Source organism: Taudactylus pleione, unplaced genomic scaffold (genome assembly GCF_031769625.1).
Source record: "Taudactylus pleione unplaced genomic scaffold, aTauple2 ptg000021l, whole genome shotgun sequence".
Taxonomy (NCBI): Eukaryota; Metazoa; Chordata; class Amphibia; order Anura; family Myobatrachidae; genus Taudactylus; species Taudactylus pleione.
The window spans coordinates 15,937,501-15,962,118 of record NW_028284423.1 but is presented as its reverse complement, the minus strand read 5'-3'; the positions used below and the strand labels follow the sequence as shown (position 1 = coordinate 15,962,118).

The 24,618-nt window shown below is 31.7% G+C and overlaps 10 non-coding genes across 10 annotated transcripts in view; all 10 read right to left on the bottom strand.

Annotated features, from left to right (window-relative positions):
- Positions 1–709: 709 nt before the first annotated feature.
- On the bottom strand, positions 710–781 carry TRNAC-GCA (transfer RNA cysteine (anticodon GCA)). Its single transcript has one exon. It is a non-coding gene; the product is annotated as a tRNA-Cys (tRNA).
- A 5,211-nt stretch (positions 782–5,992) lies between these two features.
- On the bottom strand, positions 5,993–6,064 carry TRNAC-GCA (transfer RNA cysteine (anticodon GCA)). Its single transcript has one exon. It is a non-coding gene; the product is annotated as a tRNA-Cys (tRNA).
- A 5,924-nt stretch (positions 6,065–11,988) lies between these two features.
- Positions 11,989–12,060, bottom strand: TRNAC-GCA (transfer RNA cysteine (anticodon GCA)). The gene has a single exon. It is a non-coding gene; the product is annotated as a tRNA-Cys (tRNA).
- Positions 12,061–13,386: 1,326 nt separating this feature from the next.
- TRNAC-GCA (transfer RNA cysteine (anticodon GCA)) lies at positions 13,387–13,458 on the bottom strand. The gene has a single exon. It is a non-coding gene; the product is annotated as a tRNA-Cys (tRNA).
- A 1,689-nt stretch (positions 13,459–15,147) lies between these two features.
- Positions 15,148–15,219, bottom strand: TRNAC-GCA (transfer RNA cysteine (anticodon GCA)). The gene has a single exon. It is a non-coding gene; the product is annotated as a tRNA-Cys (tRNA).
- A 1,325-nt stretch (positions 15,220–16,544) lies between these two features.
- TRNAC-GCA (transfer RNA cysteine (anticodon GCA)) lies at positions 16,545–16,616 on the bottom strand. Its single transcript has one exon. It is a non-coding gene; the product is annotated as a tRNA-Cys (tRNA).
- A 1,983-nt stretch (positions 16,617–18,599) lies between these two features.
- On the bottom strand, positions 18,600–18,671 carry TRNAC-GCA (transfer RNA cysteine (anticodon GCA)). Its single transcript has one exon. It is a non-coding gene; the product is annotated as a tRNA-Cys (tRNA).
- A 1,687-nt stretch (positions 18,672–20,358) lies between these two features.
- TRNAC-GCA (transfer RNA cysteine (anticodon GCA)) lies at positions 20,359–20,430 on the bottom strand. The gene has a single exon. It is a non-coding gene; the product is annotated as a tRNA-Cys (tRNA).
- A 2,051-nt stretch (positions 20,431–22,481) lies between these two features.
- TRNAC-GCA (transfer RNA cysteine (anticodon GCA)) lies at positions 22,482–22,553 on the bottom strand. The gene has a single exon. It is a non-coding gene; the product is annotated as a tRNA-Cys (tRNA).
- A 2,051-nt stretch (positions 22,554–24,604) lies between these two features.
- TRNAC-GCA (transfer RNA cysteine (anticodon GCA)) overlaps positions 24,605–24,618 on the bottom strand; it is a 72-nt gene continuing 58 nt past the window's right edge. The window contains exon 1 of the tRNA in view: positions 24,605–24,618. This exon is cut by the window's right edge and continues 58 nt beyond it. This is a non-coding gene — a tRNA (tRNA-Cys).

Below are 24,618 nucleotides of genomic sequence, written 5' to 3'. Positions count from 1 at the left end.
AGAAATTAAATCGAGGTTCTGGAACTGTTGGTGGGATTAGGGATTGAACTCAGACTGATATTGCAATAAGGCTTCTCCTACTTCTTCATTTTTAACCATTTGGGAAAGAAAGTACTTTTTTAAGAGAAACTAGGTAGGTCCTTTATATTTGCCTTCTATAAATTATAGATTTCTGTATAAATCTCTATCAAAAAAATGAAATCTGCCACTCTAACTGCGCTATCAGGAAGTTTATAATGTTAAAGTATCACTATTTAAGTGATGCTTTTCCTTATTTAATTATCAATGAGGGTGAGTATTAAAGTACACATGTTTCATGTTCAGTTATAGTATACTATTCTACATATATTACTATAGAAAGGACAGAAATTAAATTGAGGTTCTGGAACTGTTGGTGGGATTAGGGATTGAACTCAGACTGATATTGCAATTAGGCTTCTCCTACTTCTTCATTTTTAACCATTTGGGAAAGAAAGTACTTTTTTAAGAGAAACTAGGTAGGTCCTTTATATTTGCCTTCTATAAATTATAGATTTCTGTATAAATCTCTATCAAATAAATGAAATCTACCGCTCTAACTGTGCTATCAGGAAGTATATAATGTTAAAGTTTCACTTTTTTTGTTTTCTTGCTTTTCCTGTACTTGAGTTTCAAACTAGCTGTAAACTGCAAATTGATTCACTACCTTTACACATTAAAAGCTAGCTAAAGGGGGCATCTGGATTTGAACCAGGGACCTCTCAATTTGCAGTCGAATGCTCTACCACTGAGCTATACCCCCAATTGCTTACAAGATTTTAAAACCATTCACATTGCAGTCAGAAAGTATAGGTGTTTGTACTATATATGTTGTCTTATAGGATAAAAAATTAATATGTATATTTATGGTGATGCTTTGGAGTTATTAATCTGGGCTTGATTGCAGAGTTCACATAGGTGTAAGCTGTGAGCATGCTCAAAAAGGAACTTTGATCATCTAAAGCTCCAATTTCGTCAGTTATAGTGACATCAGTACATATTGTGACTTTAAATTTTGGGAGGCCAAACAGAACTAAGAAAATACAAATTCTTAGCAATAAACCTATATAAATTATTTCAAAAAGTAGCTGACAACAGTATATTATTGCTAATAAAATTGGACATTTTGATTTTTGGGCTTGTGGGCTCAGGTGTTCAAAATTAATGTTTGATGCATAAACTCGAATGGCCTAGTTGCAAAATTAGTCTGAGATTAACCCCCAATTACAACAACAGTTCCAGAACACTGCAATATAATTGCTTAATAATTCCTTATTTAATTATCAAAGAGGGTGAGTATTAAAGTACACATGTTTCATATTCAGTTATATTATACTATTCTAAATATATTACTATAGAAAGGACAAAAAATTAAATTGAGGTTCTGGAACTGTTGGTGGGATTAGGGATTGAACTCAGACTGATATTGCAATAAGGCTTCTCCTACTTCTTCAGTTTAACCATTTGGGAAAGAAAGTACTTTTTTAAGAGAAACTAGGTAGGTCCTTTATATTTGCCTTCTATAAATTATAGATTTCTGTAAAAATCTCTATAAAAAAAATGAAATCTACCACTCTAACTGTGCTATCAGGAAGTTTAAAATGTTAAAGTATCACTATTTAAGTGATGCTTTTCCTTATTTAATTATCAATGAGGGTGAGTATTAAAGTACACATGTTTCATGTTCAGTTATAGTATACTTTTCTAAATATATTACTATACAAAGGACAGAAATTAAATTGAGGTTCTGGAACTGTTGGTGGGATTAGGGATTGAACTCAGACTGATATTGCAATAAGAGTTCTACGACTTTTTCAGTTTAACCATTTGGGAAAGAAAGTACTTTTTAAAGAGAAACTAGGTAGGTCCTTTATATTTGCCTTCTATAAATTATAGTTTTCTTTAAAAATCGCTTTCAAATAAATGAAATCTGCCACTCTAACTGTGCTATCAGGAAGAGTATAATGTTAAAGTATCATTATTTAAGTGATGCTTTTCCTAATTTAATTATCAATGAGGGTGAGTTTTAAAGTACACATGTTTCATGTTCAGTTATATTATACTATTCTAAATATATTACTAAAGAAAGGACAGAAATTAAATTGAGGTTCTGGAACTGTTGGTGGGATTAGGGATTGAACTCAGACTGATATTGCAATAAGGCTTCTCCTACTTCTTCGTTTTTAACCATTTGGGAAAGAAAGTACTTTTTTAAGAGAAACTAGGTAGGTCCTTTATATTTGCCTTCTATAAATGATAGAATTCTGTATAAATCTCTATCAAATAAATGAAATCTACCACTCTAACTGTGCTATCAGGAAGTATATAATGTTAAAGTTTCACTTTTTTTGTTTTCTTGCTCTTACTTGTGTTAGCTTTTCCTGTACTTGACTTTCAAACTAGCTGTAAACTGCAAATTGATTCAGTACCTTTACACATTAAAAGCTAGGTAAACGGGGCACCTGGATTTGAACCAGGAACCTCTCAATCTGCAATCAAATGCTCTACCTCTGAGCTATACCTCCAATTGCGTTCAAGATTTGAAAAACATTCACATTGCAGTCAGAAAGTATAGGTGTTTGTACTATATATGTTGTCTTATAGGATAAAAAATTAATATGTATATTTATGGTGATGCTTTGGAGTTATTAATCTGGGCTTGATTGCAGAGTTCACATAGGTGTAAGCTGTGAGCATTCTCAAAAAGGAACTTTGATCATCTAAAGCTCCAATTTCGTCAGTTATAGTGACATCAGTACATATTGTGACTTTAAATTTTGGGAGGCCAAACAGAACTAAGAAAATACAAATTCTTAGCAATAAACCTATATAAATTATTTCAAAAAGTAGCTGACAACAGTATATTATTGCTAATAAAATTGGACATTTTGATTTTTGGGCTTGTGGGCTCAGGTGTTCAAAATTAATGTTTGATGCATAAACTCGAATGGCCTAGTTGCAAAATTAGTCTGAGATTAACCCCCAATTACAACAACAGTTCCAGAACACTGCAATATAATTGCTTAATAATTCCTTATTTAATTATCAAAGAGGGTGAGTATTAAAGTACACATGTTTCATATTCAGTTATATTATACTATTCTAAATATATTACTATAGAAAGGACAAAAAATTATATTGAGGTTCTGGAACTGTTGGTGGGATTAGGGATTGAACTCAGACTGATATTGCAATAAGGCTTCTCCTACTTCTTCAGTTTAACCATTTGGGAAAGAAAGTACTTTTTTAAGAGAAACTAGGTAAGTCCTTTATATTTGCCTTCTATAAATTATAGATTTCTGTAAAAATCTCTATAAAAAAAATGAAATCTACCACTCTAACTGTGCTATCAGGAAGTTTAAAATGTTAAAGTATCACTATTTAAGTGATGCTTTTCCTTATTTAATTATCAATGAGGGTGAGTATTAAAGTACACATGTTTCATGTTCAGTTATAGTACACTTTTCTAAATATATTACTATACAAAGGACAGAAATTAAATTGAGGTTCTGGAACTGTTGGTGGGATTAGGGATTGAACTCAGACTGATATTGCAATAAGAGTTCTCCTACTTTTTCAGTTTAACCATTTGGGAAAGAAAGTACTTTTTAAAGAGAAACTAGGTAGGTCCTTTATATTTGCCTTCTATAAATTATAGTTTTCTTTAAAAATCGCTTTCAAATAAATGAAATCTGCCACTCTAACTGTGCTATCAGGAAGAGTATAATGTTAAAGTATCATTATTTAAGTGATGCTTTTCCTAATTTAATTATCAATGAGGGTGAGTTTTAAAGTACACATGTTTCATGTTCAGTTATATTATACTATTCTAAATATATTACTAAAGAAAGGACAGAAATTAAATCGAGGTTCTGGAACTGTTGGTGGGATTAGGGATTGAACTCAGACTGATATTGCAATAAGGCTTCTCCTACTTCTTCGTTTTTAACCATTTGGGAAAGAAAGTACTTTTTTAAGAGAAACTAGGTAGGTCCTTTATATTTGCCTTCTATAAATTATAGAATTCTGTATAAATCTCTATCAAATAAATGAAATCTACCACTCTAACTGTGCTATCAGGAAGTATATAATGTTAAAGTTTCACTTTTTTTGTTTTCTTGCTCTTACTTGTGTTAGCTTTTCCTGTACTTGACTTTCAAACTAGCTGTAAACTGCAAATTGATTCAGTACCTTTACACATTAAAAGCTAGGTAAACGGGGCACCTGGATTTGAACCAGGAACCTCTCAATCTGCAATCAAATGCTCTACCTCTGAGCTATACCCCCAATTGCGTTCAAGATTTGAAAAACATTCACATTGCAGTCAGAAAGTATAGGTGTTTGTACTATATATGTTGTCTTATAGGATAAATAATTAATATGTATATTTATGGTGATGCTTTGGAGTTATTAATCTGGGCTTGATTGCAGAGTTCACATAGGTGTAAGCTGTGAGCATGCTCAAAAAGGAACTTTGATCATCTAAAGCTCCAATTTCATCAGTAATAGTGACATCAGGACATATTGTGACTTTAAATTTTGGGAGAACAAACAGAACTAAGAAAGCTCAAATTCTTAGTAACAAACCTATATAAATTATTTCAAAAAGTAGCTGACAACAGTATATTATTGCTAATAAAATAGGACATTTTGATTTTTGGGCTTGTGGTCTCAGATGTTCAAAACTAATGTTTGATGCATAAACTCGAATGGCCTAGTTGCAAAATCAGTCTGAGATCAACCCCCAAATTTACCAACAGTTCCAGAATACTGCAATGTAATTGCTTAATTATTCCTTATTTAATTATCAAAGAGGGAGAGTATTAAAGTACACATGTTTCATGTTCAGTTATATTATACTATTCTAAATATATAACTATAGACAGGACAGAAATTAAATTGAGGTTCTGGAACTGTTGGTTGGATTAGGGATTGAACTCAGACTGATATTGCAATAAGGCTTCTGCAAATTCTTCAGTTTAACTATTTGGGAAAGAAAGTACTTTTTTAAGAGAAACTAGGTAGGTCCTTTATATTTGCCTTCTATAAATTATAGATTTCTGTAAAAATCTCGATCAAAAAAATGAAATCTGCCACTCTAACTGTGCTATCAGGAAGTTTATAATGTTAAAGTATCACTATTTAAGTGATGCTTTTCCTTATTTAATTATCAATGAGGGTGAGTATTAAAGTACACATGTTTCATGTTCAGTTATAGTATACTATTCTAAATATATTACTATAGAAAGGACAGAAATTAAATCGAGGTTCTGGAAATGTTGGTGGGATAGGGATTGAACTCAGACTGATATTGCAATAAGGGTTCTCCTACTTTTTCACTTTAACCCTTTGGGAAAGAAAGTACTTTTTAAAGAGAAACTAGGTAGGTCCTTTATATTTGCCTTCTATAAATTATAGTTTTCTTTAAAAATCGCTTTCAAATAAATGAATCTGCCTCTCTTACTGTGCTATCAGGAAGAGTATAATGTTAAAGTATCACTATTTAAGCGATGCTTTTCCTTATTTAATTATCAATGAGGGTGAGTATTAAAGTACACATGTTTCATGTTCAGTTATATTATACTATTCTAAATATATTACTATAGAAAGGACAGAAATTAAATCGAGGTTCTGGAACTGTTGGTGGGATTAGGGATTGAACTCAGACTGATATTGCAATAAGGCTTCTCGTACTTCTTCATTTTTAACCATTTTGGAAAGAAAGTACTATTTTAAGAGAATCTAGGTAGGTACTTTATATTTGCCTTCTATAAATTATAGATTTCTGTTAAAATCTCTATCAAAAAAATGAAATCTACCACTCTAACTGTGCTATCAGGAAGTATATAATGTTAATGTTTCACTTTTTTTGTTTTCTTGCTCTTACTTGTGTTAGCTTTTCCTGTACTTGAGTTTCAAACTAGCTGTAAACTGCAAATTGATTCAGTACCTTTACACATTAAAAGCTAGGTAAAGGGGGCACCTGGATTTGAACCAGGGACCTCTCGATCTGCAGTCAAATGCTCTACCACTAAGCTATACCCACAATTGCGTACAAGATTTTAAAAACATTCACATTGCAGTCAGAAAGTATAGGTGTTTGTACTATATATGTTGTCTTATAGGATAAAAAATTAATATGTATATTTATGGTGATGCTTTGGAGTTATTAATCTGGGCTTGATTGCAGAGTTCACATAGGTGTAAGCTGTGAGCATGCTCAAAAAGGAACTTTGATCATCTAAAGCTCCAATTTGGTCAGTTATAGTGACATCAGGACATATTGTGACTTTATATTTTGGGAGGCCAAACAGAACTAAGAAAATACAAATTGTTAGCAACAAACCTATATAAATTATTTCAAAAAGTAGCTGACAACAGTATATTATTGCTAATAAAATAGGACATTTTGATTTTTGGGCTTGTGGGCTCAGATGTTCAAAATTAATGTTTGATGCATAAACTCGAAAGGCCTAGTTGCAAAATCAGTCTGAGATCAACCCACAATTACAACAACAGTTCCAGAATACTGCAATGTAATTGCTTAATAATTCATTATTTAATTATCAAAGAGGGTGAGTATTAAAGTACACATGTTTCATATTCAGTTATATTATACTATTCTAGATATATTACTATAGAAAGGACAGAAATTAAATTGAGGTTCTGGAACTGTTGGTGGGATTAGGGATTGAACTCAGACTGATATTGCAAAAAGGCTTCTCCTACTTCTTCAGTTTAACCATTTGGGAAAGAAAGTACTTTTTTAAGAGAAACTAGGTAGGTCCTTTATATTTGCCTTCTATAAAATATAGATTTCTGTAAAAATCTCTATAAAAAAATAAAATCTGCCACTCTAACTGTGCTATCAGGAAGTTTATAATGTTAAAGTATCACTATTTAAGTGATGCTTTTCCTTTTTTAATTATCAATGAGGGTGAGTATTAAAGTACACATGTTTCATGTTCAGTTATATTATACTATTCTAAATATATTACTATAGAAAGGACAGAAATTAAATTGAGGTTCTGGAACTGTTGGTGGGATTAGGGATTGAACTCAGACTGATATTGCAATAAGGCTTCTCCTACTTCTTCAGTTTAACCATTTGGGAAAGAAAGTACTTTTTTAAGAGAAACTAGGTAGGTCCTTTATATTTGCCTTCTATAAATTATAGATTTCTGTAAAAATCTCTATAAAAAAAATGAAATCTACAACTCTAACTGTGCTATCAGGAAGTTTATAATGTTAAAGTATCACTATTTAAGTGATGCTTTTCCTTATTTAATTATCAATGAGGGTGAGTATTAAAGTACACATGTTTCATGTTCAGTTATAGTATACTTTTCTAAATATATTACTATACAAAGTACAGAAATTAAATCGAGGTTCTGGAACTGTTGGTGGGATTAGGGATTGAACTCAGACTGATATTGCAATAATGGTTCTCCTACTTTTTCAGTTTAACCATTTGGGAAAGAAAGTACTTTTTAAAGAGAAACTAGGTAGGTCCTTTATATTTGCCTTCTATAAATTATAGTTTTCTTTAAAAATCGCTTTCAAATAAATGAAATCTGCCACTCTAACTGTGCTATCAGGAAGAGTATAATGTTAAAGTATCATTATTTAAGTGATGCTTTTCCTAATTTAATTATCAATGTGGGTGAGTTTTAAGTACACATGTTTCATGTTCAGTTAAATTATACTATTCTAAATATATTACTATAGAAAGGACAGAAATTAAATCGAGGTTCTGGAACTGTTAGTGGGATTAGGGATTGAACTCAGACTGATATTGCAATAAGGCTTCTCCTACTTCTTCGTTTTTAACCATTTGGGAAAGAAAGAACTTTTTTAAGAGAAACTAGGTAGGTCCTTTATATTTGCCTTCTATAAATTATAGATTTCTGTATAAATCTCATTCAAAAAAATTAAATCTGCCGCTCTAACTGTGCTATCAGGAAGTTTATAATGTTAAAGTATCACTATTTAAGTGATGCTTTTCCTTATTTAATTATCAATGAGGGTGAGTATTAAAGTACACATGTTTCATGTTCAGTTATATTATACTATTCTACATATATTACTATAGAAAGGACAGAAATTAAATCGAGGTTCTGGAACTGTTGGTGGGATTAGGGATTGAACTCAGACTGATATTGCAATTAGGCTTCTCCTACTTCTTCATTTTTAACCATTTGGGAAAGAAAGTACTTTTTTAAGAGAAACTAGGTAGGTCCTTTATATTTGCCTTCTATAAATTATAGATTTCTGTATAAATCTCTATCAAATAAATGAAATCTACCACTCTAACTGTGCTATCAGGAAGTATATAATGTTAAAGTTTCACTTTTTTTGTTTTCTTGCTCTTACTTGTGTTAGCTTTTCCTGTACTTGAGTTTCAAACTAGCTGTAAACTGCAAATTGATTCAGTACCTTTACACTTTAAAAGCTAGGTAAAGGGTGCACCTGGAGCTCAGAGGTAGAGCAATCAAATGCTCTACCTCTGAGCTATACCCCCAATTGCGTACAAGATTTTAAAAACATTCACATTGCAGTCAGAAAGTATAGGTGTTTGTACTATATATGTTGTCTTATAGGATAAAAAATTAATATGTATATTTATGGTGATGCTTTGGAGTTATTAATCTGGGCTTGATTGCAGAGTTCACATAGATGTAAGCTGTGAGCATGCTCAAAAGGGAACTTTGATCATCTAAAGCTCCAATTTGGTCAGTTATAGTGACATCAGGACATATTGTGACTTTATATTTTAGGAGACCAAACAGAACTAAGAAAGCTCAAATTCTTAGCAACAAACCTATATAAATTATTTCAAAAAGTAGCTGACAACAGTATATTATTGCTAATAAAATAGGACATTTTGATTTTTGGGCTTGTGGTCTCAGATGTTCAAAATTAATGTTTGATGCATAAACTCGAATGGCCTAGTTGCAAAATCAGTCTGAGATCAACCCCCAAATTTAACAACAGTACCAGAATACTGCAATGTAATTGCTTAATTATTCCTTATTTAATTATCAAAGAGGGAGAGTATTAAAGTACACATGTTTCATGTTCAGTTATATTATACTATTCTAAATATATTACTATAGACAGGACAGAAATTAAATTGAGGTTCTGGAACTGTTGGTGGGATTAGGGATTGAACTCAGACTGATATTGCAATAAGGCTTCTGCAACTTCTTCAGTTTAACCATTTGGGAAAGAAAGTACTTTTTTAAGAGAAACTAGGTAGGTCCTTTATATTTGCCTTCTATAAATTAAAGTTTTCTTTAAAAATCGCTTTCAAATAAATGAAATCTGCCTCTCTAACTGTGCTATCAGGAAGAGTATAATGTTAAAGTATCACTCTTTAAGTGATGCCTTTCCTTATTTAATTATCAATGAGGATGAGTATTAAAGTACACATGTTTAATGTTCAGTTATATTATACTATTCTAAATATATTACTATAGAAAGGACAGAAATTAAATTGAGGTTCTGGAACTGTTGGTGGGATTAGTGATTGAACTCAGACTGATATTGCAATAAGGCTTCTCCTACTTCTTCAGTTTAACCATTTGGGAAAGAAAGTACTTTTTTAAGAGAAACTAGGTAGGTCCTTTATATTTGCCATCTATAAATTATAGATTTCTGTAAAAATCTCTATCAAAAAAATGAAATCTGCCACTCTAACTGTGCTATCAGGAAGTTTATAATGTTAAAGTATCACTCTTTAAGTGATGCCTTTCCTTATTTAATTATCAATGAGGGTGAGTATTAAAGTACACATGTTTCATGTTCAGTTATATTATACTATTCTAAATATATTACTATAGAAAGGACAGAAATTAAATTGAGGTTCTGGAACTGTTGGTGGGATTAGGGATTGAACTCAGACTGATATTGCAATAAGGCATCTCCTACTTCTTCATTTTTAACCATTTCAGAAAGAAAGTACTATTTTAAGAGAATCTAGGTAGGTACTTTATATTTGCCTTCTAAAAATTATAGATTTCTGTTAAAATCTCTATCAAAAAAATGAAATCTACCACTCTAACTGTGCTATCAGGAAGTATATAATGTTAAAGTTTCACTTTTTTTGTTTTCTTGCTCTTAATTGTGTTAGCTTTACCTGTTCTTGAGTTTCAAACTAGCTGTAAACTGCAAATTGATTCAGTACCTTTACACATTAAAAGCTAGGTAAAGTGGGCACCTGGATTTGAACCACGGACCTCTCGATCTGCAGTCGAATTCTCTACCACTGAGCTATACCCCCAATTGCGTACAAGCTTTTAAAAACATTCACATTGCAGTCAGAAAGTATAGGTGTTTGTACTATATATGTTGTCTTATAGCATAAAAAATTAATAGGTATATTTATGGTGATGCTTTGGAGAAATTAATCTGGGCTTGATTGCAGAGTTCACATAGGTGTAAGCTGTGAGCATTCTCAAAAAGGAACTTTGATCATCTAAAGCTCCAATTTGGTCAGTTATAGTGACATCCGGACATATTGTGACTTTATATTTTGGGAGGCCAAACAGAACTAAGAAAATACAAATTCTTAGCAACAAACTATATAAATTATTTCAAAAAGTACCTGACAACAGTATATTATTGCTAATAAAATAGGACATTTTGAGTTTTGGGCTTGTGGGCTCAGATGTTCAAAATTAATGTTTGATGCATAAACTCGAAAGGCCTAGTTGCAAAATCAGTCTGAGATCAACCCCCAATTACAACAACAGTTCCAGAATACTGCAATGTAATTGCTTAATAATTCATTATTTAATTATCAAAGAGGGTGAGTATTAAAGTACACATGTTTCATGTTCAGTTATATTATACTATTCTAAATATATTACTATAGAAAGGACAGAAATTAAATTGAGGTTCTGGAACTGTTGGTGGGATTAGGGATTGAACTCAGACTGATTTTGCAGTAAGGCTTCTCCTACTTCTTCAGTTTAACCATTTGGGAAAGAAAGTACTTTTTTAAGAGAAACTAGGTAGGTCCTTTATATTTGCCTTCTATAAATTATAGATTTCTGTAAAAATCTCTATCAAAAAAATGAAATCTGCCACTCTAACTGTGCTATCAGGAAGTTTATAATGTTAAAGTATCACTATTTAAGTGATGCTTTTCCTTATTTAATTATCAATGAGGGTGAGTATTAAAGTACACATGTTTCATGTTCAGTTATATTACACTATTCTAAATATATTACTTAAGAAAGGACAGAAATTAAATGGAGGTTCTGGAAATGTTGGTGGGATTAGGGATTGAACTCAGACTGATATTGCAATAAGGCTTCTCCTACTTCTTCAGTTTCACCATTTGGGAAAGAAAGTACTTTTTTAAGAGAAACTAGGTAGGTCCTTTATACTTGCCTTCTATAAATTATAGATTTCTGTAAAAATTGCTATCAAATAAATGAAATCTGCCACTCTAACTGTGCTATCAGGAAGTTTATAATGTTAAAGTATCACTATTTAAGTGATGCTTTTCCTTATTTAATTATCAATGAGGGTGAGTATTAAAGTACACATGTTTCATGTTCAGTTATAGTATACTATTCTAAATATATTACTATACAAAGGACAGAATTTAAATCGAGGTTCTGGAACTGTTGGTGGGATTAGGGATTGAACTCAGACTGATATTGCAATAAGGCTTCTCCTACTTCTTCATTTTTAACCATTTCGGAAAGAATGTACTATTTTAAGAGAATCTAGGTAGGTACTTTATATTTGCCTTCTATAAATTATAGATTTCTGTTAAAATCTCTATCAAAAAAAAGAAATCTACCACTCTAACTGTGCTATCATGAAGTATATAATGTTAAAGTATCACTTTTTTTGTTTTATTGCTCTTACTTGTGTTAGCTTTTCCTGTACTTGAGTTTCAAACTAGCTGTAAACTGCAAATTGATTCAGTACCTTTACACATTAAAAGCTAGGTAAAGGGGGCACCTGGATTTGAACCAGGGACCTCTCAATCTGCAGTCAAATGCTCTACCACTAAGCTATACCCCCAATTGCGTACAAGATTTTAAAAACATTCACATTGCAGTCAGAAAGTATAGGTGTTTGTACTATATATGTTGTCTTATAGGATAAAAAATTAATATGTATATTTATGGTGATGCTTTGGAGTTATTAATCTGGGCTTGATTGCAGAGTTCACATAGGTGTAAGCTGTGAGCATGCTCAAAAAGGAACTTTGATCATCTAAAGCTCCAATTTCGTCAGTTATAGTGACATCAGGACATATTGTGACTTTAAATTTTGGGAGGCCAAACAGAACTAAGAAAATACAAATTCTTAGCAATAAACCTATATAAATTATTTCAAATAGTAGCTGACAACAGTATATTATTGCTAATAAAATAGGACATTTTGATTTTTGGGATTGTGGGCTCAGGTGTTCAAAATTAATGTTTGATGCATAAACTCGAATGGCCTAGTTGCAAAATTAGTCTGAGATTAACCCCCAATTACAACAACAGTTCCAGAACCCTGCAATATAATTGCTTAATAATTCCTTATTTAATTATCAAAGAGGGTGAGTATTAAAGTACACATGTTTCATGTTCAGTTATATTATACTATTCTAAATATATTACTATAGAAAGGACAGAAATTAAATTGAGGTTCTGGAACTGTTGGTGGGATTAGGGATTGAACTCAGACTGATATTGCAATAAGGCTTCTCCTACTTCTTCAGTTTAACCATTTGGGAAAGAAAGTACTTTTTTAAGAGAAACTAGGTAGGTCCTTTATATTTGCCATCTATAAATTATAGATTTCTGTAAAAATCTCTAGCAAAAAAATGAAATCTGCCACTCTAACTGTGCTATCAGGAAGTTTATAATGTTAAAGTATCACTCTTTAAGTGATGCCTTTCCTTATTTAATTATCAATGAGGGTGAGTATTAAAGTACACATGTTTCATGTTCAGTTATATTATACTATTCTAAATATATTACTATAGAAAGGACAGAAATTAAATTGAGGTTCTGGAACTGTTGGTGGGATTAGGGATTGAACTCAGACTGATATTGCAATAAGGCATCTCCTACTTCTTCATTTTTAACCATTTCGGAAAGAAAGTACTATTTTAAGAGAATCTAGGTAGGTACTTTATATTTGCCTTCTAAAAATTATAGATTTCTGTTAAAATCTCTATCAAAGAAATGAAATCTACCACTCTAACTGTGCTATCAGGAAGTATATAATGTTAAAGTTTCACTTTTTTTGTTTTCTTGCTCTTAATTGTGTTAGCTTTACCTGTACTTGAGTTTCAAACTAGCTGTAAACTGCAAATTGATTCAGTACCTTTACACATTAAAAGCTAGGTAAAGTGGGCACCTGGATTTGAACCACGGACCTCTCGATCTGCAGTCGAACTCTCTACCACTGAGCTATACCCCCAATTGCGTACAAGCTTTTAAAAACATTCACATTGCAGTCAGAAAGTATAGGTGTTTGTACTATATATGTTGTCTTATAGGATAAAAAATTAATAGGTATATTTATGGTGATGCTTTGGAGAAATTAATCTGGGCTTGATTGCAGAGTTCACATAGGTGTAAGCTGTGAGCATTCTCAAAAAGGAACTTTGATCATCTAAAGCTCCAATTTGGTCAGTTATAGTGACATCCGGACATATTGTGACTTTATATTTTGGGAGGCCAAACAGAACTAAGAAAATACAAATTCTTAGCAACAAACTATATAAATTATTTCAAAAAGTACCTGACAACAGTATATTATTGCTAATAAAATAGGACATTTTGAGTTTTGGGCTTGTGGGCTCAGATGTTCAAAATTAATGTTTGATGCATAAACTCGAAAGGCCTAGTTGCAAAATCAGTCTGAGATCAACCCACAATTACAACAACAGTTCCAGAATACTGCAATATAATTGCTTAATAATTCATTATTTAATTATCAAAGAGGGTGAGTATTAAAGTACACATGTTTCATGTTCAGTTATATTATACTATTCTAAATATATTACTATAGAAAGGACAGAAATTAAATTGAGGTTCTGGAACTGTTTGTGGGATTAGGGATTGAACTCAGACTGATATTGCTATAAGGCTTCTCCTACTTCTTCATTTTTAACCATTTCGGAAAGAAAGTACTATTTTAAGAGAATCTAGGTAGGTACTTTATATTTGCCTTCTATAAATTATAGATTTCTGTATAAATCTCTATCAAAAAAATGAAATCTGCCACTCTAACTGTGCTATCAGGAAGTTTATAATGTTAAAGTATCACTATTTAAGTGATGCTTTTCCTTATTTAATTATCAATGAGGGTGAGTACTAAAGTACACATGTTTCATGTTCAGTTATATTATACTATTCTACATATATTACTATAGAAAGGACAGAAATTAAATCGAGGTTCTGGAACTGTTGGTGGGATTAGGGATTGAACTCAGACTGATATTGCAATAAGGCTTCTCCTACTTCTTCATTTTTAACCATTTGGGAAAGAAAGTACTTTTTTAAGAGAAACTAGGTAGGTCCTTTATATTTGCCTTCTATAAATTATAGATTTCTGTAAAAATCTCTATCAAAAAAATGAAATCTGCCACTCTAACTGTGCTATCAGGAAGTTTATAATGTTAAAGTATCACTATTTAAGTGATGCTTTTCCTTATTTAATTATCAATGAGGGTGAGTATTAAAGTACACATGTTTCATGTTCAGTTATATTATACTATTCTAAATATATTACTATAGAAAGGACAGAAATTAAATCGAGGTTCTGGAACTGTTGGTGGGATTCGGGATTGAACTCAGACTGATATTGCAATAAGGCTTCTCCTACTTCTTCATTTTTAACCATTTCGGAAAGAAAGTACTGTTTTAAGAGAATCTAGGTAGGTACTTTATATTTGCCTTCTATAAATATAGATTTCTGTATAAATCTCTATCAAAAATATGAAATCTGCCACTCTAACTGTGCTATCAGTAAGTATATAATGTTAAAGTTTCACTTTTTTTGTTTTCTTGCTCTTACTTGTGTTAGCTTTTCCTGTACTTGAGTTTCAAACTAGCTGTAAACTGCAAATTGATTCAGTACCTTTACACATTAAAAGCTAGGTAAAGGGGGCACCTGGATTTGAACCAGTGACCTCCCGATCTGCAGTCGAACGCTCTACCACTGAGCTATACCCCAAATTGTGTACAAGATTTTAAAAACATTCACATTGCAGTCAGAAAGTATAGGTGTTTGTACTATATATGTTGTCTTATAGGATAAAAAATTAATAGGTATATTTATGGTGATGCTTTGGAGAAATTAATCTGGGCTTGATTGCAGAGTTCACATAGGTGTAAGCTGTGAGCATTCTCAAAAAGGAACTTTGATCATCTAAAGCTCCAATTTGGTCAGTTATAGTGACATCCGGACATACTGTGACTTTATATTTTGGGAGGCCAAACAGAACTAAGAAAATACAAATTCTTAGCAACAAACTATATAAATTATTTCAAAAAGTACCTGACAACAGTATATTATTGCTAATAAAATAGGACATTTTGAGTTTTGGGCTTGTGGGCTCAGATGTTCAAAATTAATGTTTGATGCATAAACTCGAAAGGCCTAGTTGCAAAATCAGTCTGAGATCAACCCCCAATTACAACAACAGTTCCAGAATACTGCAATGTAATTGCTTAATAATTCATTATTTAATTATCAAAGAGGGTGAGTATTAAAGTACACATGTTTCATGTTCAGTTATATTATACTATTCTAAATATATTACTATAGAAAGGACAGAAATTAAATTGAGGTTCTGGAACTGTTGGTGGGATTAGGGATTGAACTCAGACTGATTTTGCAGTAAGGCTTCTCCTACTTCTTCAGTTTAACCATTTGGGAAAGAAAGTACTTTTTTAAGAGAAACTAGGTAGGTCCTTTATATTTGCCTTCTATAAATTATAGATTTCTGTAAAAATCTCTATCAAAAAAATGAAATCTGCCACTCTAACTGTGCTATCAGGAAGTTTATAATGTTAAAGTATCACTATTTAAGTGATGCTTTTCCTTATTTAATTATCAATGAGGGTGAGTATTAAAGTACACATGTTTCATGTTCAGTTATATTACACTATTCTAAATATATTACTTAAGAAAGGACAGAAATTAAATGGAGGTTCTGGAACAGTTGGTGGGATTAGGGATTGAACTGAGACTGATATTGCAATAAGGCTTCTCCTACTTCTTCAGTTTTAACCATTTGGGAAAGAAAGTACTGTTTTAAGAGAAACTAGGTAGGTCCTTTATATTTGCATTCTATAAATTATAGAGTTCTGTAAAAATCTCTATCAAAAAAATGAAATCTACCACTCTAACTGTGCTATCAGGAAGTATATAATGTTAAAGTTTCACTTTTTTTGTTTTCTTGCTCTTACTTGTGTTATCTTTTCCTGTACTTGAGTTTCAAACTAGCTGTAAACTGCAAAATGATTCAAAACCTTTACACATTAAAAGCTAGGTAAAGGGGGCACCTGGATTTGAACTAGTGACCTCTCAATCTGCAGCCGAATGCTCTACCACTGAGCTATACCCCCAATTGCATACAAGATTTGAAAAACATTCACATTGCAGTCAGAAAGTATAGGTGTTTGTACGATATATGTTGTCTTATAGGATAAAAAATTAATATGTATATTTATGGTGATGCTTTGGAGTTATTAATCTGAGCTTGATTGCAGAGTTCACATAGGTGTAAGCTGTGAGCATGCTCAAAATGGAACTTTGATCATCTAAAGCTCCAATTTGGTCAGTTATAGTGACATCAGGACATATTGTGACTTTATATTTTGGGAGGCCAAACAGAACTAAGAAAATACAAATTGTTAGCAACAAACCTATATAAATTATTTCAAAAAGTAGCTGACAACAGTATATTATTGCTAATAAAATAGGACATTTTGATTTTTGGGCTTGTGGGCTCAGATGTTCAAAATTAATGTTTGATGCATAAACTCAAATGGCCTAGTTGCAAAATCAGTCTGAGATCAACCGCCAATTACAACAACAGTTCCAGAATACTGCAATGTAATTGCTAAATAATTCCTTATTTAATTATCAAAGAGGGTGAGTATTAAAGTACACATGATTCATGTTCAGTTATATTATACTATTCTAAATATATTACTATAGAAAGGACAGAAATTAAATTGAGGTTCTGGAACTGTTGGTGGGATAAGGGATTGAACTCAGACTGATATTGCAATAAGGCTTCTCCTACTTCTTCAGTTTAACCATTTGGGAAAGAAAGTACTTTTTTAGGAGAAACTAGGTAGGTCCTTTATATTTGCCTTCTATAAATTATAGATTTCTGTAAAAATTGCTATCAAATAAATTAAATCTGCCACTCTAACTGTGCTATCAGGAAGTTTATAATGTTAAAGTATCACTATTTAAGTGATGCTTTTCCTTATTTAATTATCAATGAGGGTGAGTATTAAAGTACACATGTTTCATGTTCAGTTATATTATACTATTCTAAATATATTACTATAGAAAGGATTGAAATTAAATTGAGGTTCTGGAACTGTTGGTGGGATTAGGGATTGAACTCAGACTGATATTGCAATAAGGCTTCTCCTTCTTCAGTTTAACCATTTGGGAAAGAAAGTACTTTTTTAAGAGAAACTAGGTAGGTCCTTTATATTTGCCTTCTGTAAATTATAGATTTCTGTAAAAATTGCTATCAAATAAATGAAATCTGCCACTCTAACTGTGCTATCAGGAAGTTTATAATGTTAAAGTATCACTATTTAAGTGATGCTTTTCCTTATTTAATTATCAATGAGGGTGAGTATTAAAGTACACATGTTTCATGCTCAGTTATATTATACTATTCTAAATATATTACTATAGAAAGGACAGAAATTAAATCGAGGTTCTGGAACTGTAGGTGGGATTAGGGTTTGAACTCAGACTGATATTGCAATAAGGCTTCTCCTACTTCTTCAGTTTATCCATTTGGGAAAGAAAGTACTTTTTTAAGAGAAACTAGGTAGGTCCTTTATATTTGCCTTCTATAAATTATAGATTTCTGTAAAAATCTCTATCAAAAAAATGAAATCTACCACTCTAACTGTGCTATAAGGAAGTATATAATGTTAAAGTTTCACTTTTTTTGTTTTCTTGCTCTTATGGTGCATACACACGATCAGATTTTTTCTTCAGATATGGACGATAACGATTTAAAAATCGTTCAGTTGTTCATATCTGAAGGAAAATCGTTCATATCTGACATGCCTGAACGATGGACGATCAACGATGCGCGTTCCCGTTTGTCAGATAACGATATCTGACATCTGATGGGTTTGCAGTCAGACTTGGACGATTCCATTCATTTTAATGCAGTCAAAAATCGTTCAATCGTTCAAAACTTTGGTCAAATCGTTCATCTGACAAGTCTGACAAATCTGACCGTGTGTACGCTCCATTACTTGTGTTAGCTTTTCCTGTACTTGAGTTTTAAACTAGCTGTAAACTGCAAATTGATTCAGTACCTTTACACATTAAAAGCTAGGTAAAGGGGGTACCCGGATTTGAACCAGGGAACTCTCGATCTGCAGTCAAATGCTCTACCACTGAGCTATACCGCGATTGCATACAAGATTTTAAAAACATTCACATTGCAGTCAGAAAATATAGGTGTTTGTACTATATATGTTGTCTTATAGGATAAAAAATTAATATGTATATTTATGGTGATGCTTTGGAGTTATTAATCTGGGCTTGATTGCAGAGTTCACATAGGTGTAAGCTGTGAGCATGCTCAAAGAGGAAATTTGATCATCTAAAGCTCCAATTTGGTCAGTTATAGTGACATCAGGACATATTGTGACTTTATATTTTGGGAGGCCAAACAGAACTAAGAAAATACAAATTCTTAGCGACAAACCTATATACATTATTTCAAAAAGTAGCTGACAACAGTATATTATTGCTAATAAAATAGGACATTTTGATTTTTGGGCTTGTGGGCTCTGGTGTTCAAAATTAATGTTTGATGCATAAACTCGAATGGCCTAGTTGCAAAAACAGTCTGAGATCAACCCCCAATTACAACAACAGCTCCAGAACACTGCAATATAATTGCTTAATAATTCCTTATTTAATTATCAAAGAGGGTGAGTATTAAAGTACACATGTTTCATGTTCAGTTATATTATACTATTCTAAATATATTACTATAGAAAGGACAGAAATTAAATTGCGGTTCTGAAACTGTTGGTGGGATTAGGGAATGAACTCAGACTGATATTGCAATAAGGCTTCTCCTACTTCTTCAGTTTAACCATTTGGGAAAGAAAGTACTTTTTTAAGAGAAACTAGGTAGGTCCTTTATATTTGCCTTCTATAAATTATAGATTTCTGTAAAAATCTCTATAAAAAAAATGAAATCTGCCACTCTAACTGTGCTATCAAGAAGTTTATAATGTTAAAGTATCACTATTTAAGTGATGCTTTTCCTTATTAAATTATCAATGAGGGTGAGTATTAAAGTACACAGGTTTCATGTTCAGTTATATTATACTATTCTAAATATATTACTATAGAAATGAGAGAAATTAAATCGAGGTTCTGGAACTGTAGGTGGGATTAGGGATTGAACTCAGACTAGTATTGCAATAAGGCTTCTCCTTCTTCTTCAGTTTAACCATTTGGGAAAGAAAGTACTTTTTTAAGAGAAACTAGGTAGGTCCTTTATATTTGCCTTCTGTAAATTATAGATTTCTGTGAAAATTGCTATCAAATAAATGAAATCTGCCACTCTAACTGTGCTATCAGGAAGTTTATAATGTTAAAGTATCACTATTTAAGTGATGCTTTTCCTTATTTAATTATCAATGAGGGTGAGTATTAAAGTACACATGTTTCATGCTCAGTTATATTATACTATTCTAAATATATTACTATAGAAAGGACAGAAATTAAATTGAGGTTCTGGAACTGTAGGTGGGATTAGGGTTTGAACTCAGACTGATATTGCAATAAGGCTTCTCCTACTTCTTCAGTTTATCCATTTGGGAAAGAAAGTACTTTTTTTAGAGAAACTAGGTAGGTCCTTTATATTTGCCTTCTATAAATTATAGATTTCTGTAAAAATCTCTTTAAAAAAAATGAAATCTACCACTCTAACTGTGCTATAAGGAAGTGTATAATGTTAAAGTTTCACTTTTTATGTTTTCTTGCTCTTACTTGTGTTAGCTTTTCCTGTACTTGAGTTTTAAACTAGCTGTAAACTGCAAATTGATTCAGTACCTTTACACATTAAAAGCTAGGTAAAGGGGGTACCCGGATTTGAACCAGGGAACTCTCGATCTGCAGTCAAATGCTCTACCACTGAGCTATACCCCCAATTGCATACAAGATTTTAAAAACATTCACATTGCAGTCAGAAAATATAGGTGTTTGTACTATATATGTTGTCTTATAGGATAAAAAATTAATATGTTTATTTATGGTGATGCTTTGGAGTTATTAATCTGGGCTTGATTGCAGAGTTCACATAGGTGTAAGCTGTGAGCATGCTCAAAGAGGAACTTTGATCATCTAAAGCTCCAATTTGGTCAGTTATAGTGACATCAGGACATATTGTGACTTTATATTTTGGGAGGCCAAACAGAACTAAGAAAATACAAATTCTTAGCGACAAACCTATATACATTATTTCAAAAAGTAGCTGACAACAGTATATTATTGCTAATAAAATAGGACATTTTGATTTTTGGGCTTGTGGGCTCAGGTGTTCAAAATTAATGTTTGATGCATAAACTCGAATGGCCTAGTTGCAAAATCAGTCTGAGATCAACCCCCAATTACAACAACAGTTCCAGAACACTGCAATATAATTGCTTAATAATTCCTTATTTAATTATCAAAGAGGGTGAGTATTAAAGTACACATGTTTCATGTTCAGTTATATTATACTATTCTAAATATATTACTATAGAAAGGACAGAAATTAAATTGTGGTTCTGATACTGTTGGTGGGATTAGGGAATGAACTCAGACTGATATTGCAATAAGGCTTCTCCAACTTCTTCAGTTTAACCATTTGGGAAAGAAAGTACTTTTTTAAGAGAAACTAGGTAGGTCCTTTATGTTTGCCTTCTATAAATTATAGATTTCTGTAAAAATCTCTATAAAAAAAATGAAATCTGCCACTCTAACTGTGCTATCAGGAAGTTTATAATGTTAAAGTATCACTATTTAAGTGATGCTTTTCCTTATTTAATTATCAATGAGGGTGAGTATTAAAGTACACAGGTTTCATGTTCAGTTATATTATACTATTCTAAATATATTACTATAGAAATGAGAGAAATTAAATCGAGGTTCTGGAACTGTTTGTGGGATTAGGGATTGAACTCAGACTAGTATTGCAATAAGGCTTCTCCTTCTTCTTCAGTTTAACCATTTGGGAAAGAAAGTACTTTTTTAAGAGAAACTAGGTAGGTCCTTTATATTTGCCTTCTGTAAATTCTAGATTTCTGTAAAAATTGCTATCAAATAAAGGAAATCTGCCACTCTAACTGTGCTATCAGGAAGTTTATAATGTTAAAGTATCACTATTTAAGTGATGCTTTTCCTTATTTAATTATCAATGAGGGTGAGTATTAAAGTACACATGTTTCATGCTCAGTTATATTATACTATTCTAAATATATTACTATAGAAAGGACAGAAATTAAATCGAGGTTCTGGAACTGTAGGTGGGATTAGGGTTTGAACTCAGACTGATATTGCAATAAGGCTTCTCCTACTTCTTCAGTTTAACCATTTGGGAAAGAAAGTACTTTTTTAAGAGAAACTAGGTAGGTCCTTTATATTTGCCTTCTATAAATTATAGTTTTCTGTAAAAATCTCTATCAAAAAAATGAAATCTGCCACTCTAACTTTGCTATCAGGAAGTTTATAATGTTAAAGTATCACTATTTAAGTGATGCTTTTCCCTTATTTAATTATCAATGAGGGTGAGTATTAAAGTACACATGTTTCATGTTCAGTTATATTATACTAATCTAAATATATTACTATAGAAAGGACTGAAATTAAATCGAGGTTCTGAAACTGTTGGTGGGATTAGGTATTGAACTCAGACTGATATTGCAATAAGGCTTCTCCTACTTCTTCAGTTTAACCATTTGGGAAAGAAAGTACTTTTTAAAAGAAACTAGGTAGGTCCTTTATATTTGCCTTCTATAAATTATAGATTTCTGTTAAAATCTCTATCAAAAAAATGAAATCAACCACTCTAACTGTGCTATCAGTAAGTATATAATGTTAAAGTTTCTCTTTTTTTGTTTTCTTGCTCTTACTTGTATTAGCTTTTCATGTACTTGAGTTTCAAACTAGCTTTAAACTGCAAATTGATTCATTACCTTTGCACATTAAAAGCTAGGTAAAGGGGGTACCCGGATTTGAACCAGGGACCTCTCGATCTGCAGTTGAATGTTCTACCACTGAGCTATACCCCCAATTGCATACAAGATTTTAAAAACATTCACATTGCAGTCAGAAAATATAGGTGTTTGTACTATATATGTTGTCTTATAGGATAAAAAATTAATATGTATATTTATGGTGATGCTTTGGAGTTATTAATCTGGGCTTGATTGCAGAGTTCACATAGGTGTAAGCTGTGAGCATGCTCAAAGAGGAACTTTGATCATCTAAAGCTCCAATTTGGTCAGTTATAGTGACATCAGGACATATTGTGACTTTATATTTTGGGAGGCCAAACAGAACTAAGAAAATACAAATTCTTAGCGACAAACCTATATACATTATTTCAAAAAGTAGCTGACAACAGTATATTATTGCTAATAAAATAGGACATTTTGATTTTTGGGCTTGTGGGCTCAGGTGTTCAAAATTAATGTTTGATGCATAAACTCGAATGGCCTAGTTGCAAAATCAGTCTGAGATCAACCCCCAATTACAACAACAGTTCCAGAACACTGCAATATAATTGCTTAATAATTCCTTATTTAATTATCAAAGAGGGTGAGTATTAAAGTACACATGTTTCATGTTCAGTTATATTATACTATTCTAAATATATTACTATAGAAAGGACAGAAATTAAATTGTGGTTCTGATACTGTTGGTGGGATTAGGGAATGAACTCAGACTGATATTGCAATAAGGCTTCTCCAACTTCTTCAGTTTAACCATTTGGGAAAGAAAGTACTTTTTTAAGAGAAACTAGGTAGGTCCTTTATGTTTGCCTTCTATAAATTATAGATTTCTGTAAAAATCTCTATAAAAAAAATGAAATCTGCCACTCTAACTGTGCTATCAGGAAGTTTATAATGTTAAAGTATCACTATTTAAGTGATGCTTTTCCTTATTTAATTATCAATGAGGGTGAGTATTAAAGTACACAGGTTTCATGTTCAGTTATATTATACTATTCTAAATATATTACTATAGAAATGAGAGAAATTAAATCGAGGTTCTGGAACTGTTTGTGGGATTAGGGATTGAACTCAGACTAGTATTGCAATAAGGCTTCTCCTTCTTCTTCAGTTTAACCATTTGGGAAAGAAAGTACTTTTTTAAGAGAAACTAGGTAGGTCCTTTATATTTGCCTTCTGTAAATTCTAGATTTCTGTAAAAATTGCTATCAAATAAAGGAAATCTGCCACTCTAACTGTGCTATCAGGAAGTTTATAATGTTAAAGTATCACTATTTAAGTGATGCTTTTCCTTATTTAATTATCAATGAGGGTGAGTATTAAAGTACACATGTTTCATGCTCAGTTATATTATACTATTCTAAATATATTACTATAGAAAGGACAGAAATTAAATCGAGGTTCTGGAACTGTAGGTGGGATTAGGGTTTGAACTCAGACTGATATTGCAATAAGGCTTCTCCTACTTCTTCAGTTTAACCATTTGGGAAAGAAAGTACTTTTTTAAGAGAAACTAGGTAGGTCCTTTATATTTGCCTTCTATAAATTATAGTTTTCTGTAAAAATCTCTATCAAAAAAATGAAATCTGCCACTCTAACTTTGCTATCAGGAAGTTTATAATGTTAAAGTATCACTATTTAAGTGATGCTTTTCCCTTATTTAATTATCAATGAGGGTGAGTATTAAAGTACACATGTTTCATGTTCAGTTATATTATACTAATCTAAATATATTACTATAGAAAGGACTGAAATTAAATCGAGGTTCTGAAACTGTTGGTGGGATTAGGTATTGAACTCAGACTGATATTGCAATAAGGCTTCTCCTACTTCTTCAGTTTAACCATTTGGGAAAGAAAGTACTTTTTAAAAGAAACTAGGTAGGTCCTTTATATTTGCCTTCTATAAATTATAGATTTCTGTTAAAATCTCTATCAAAAAAATGAAATCAACCACTCTAACTGTGCTATCAGTAAGTATATAATGTTAAAGTTTCTCTTTTTTTGTTTTCTTGCTCTTACTTGTATTAGCTTTTCATGTACTTGAGTTTCAAACTAGCTTTAAACTGCAAATTGATTCATTACCTTTGCACATTAAAAGCTAGGTAAAGGGGGTACCCGGA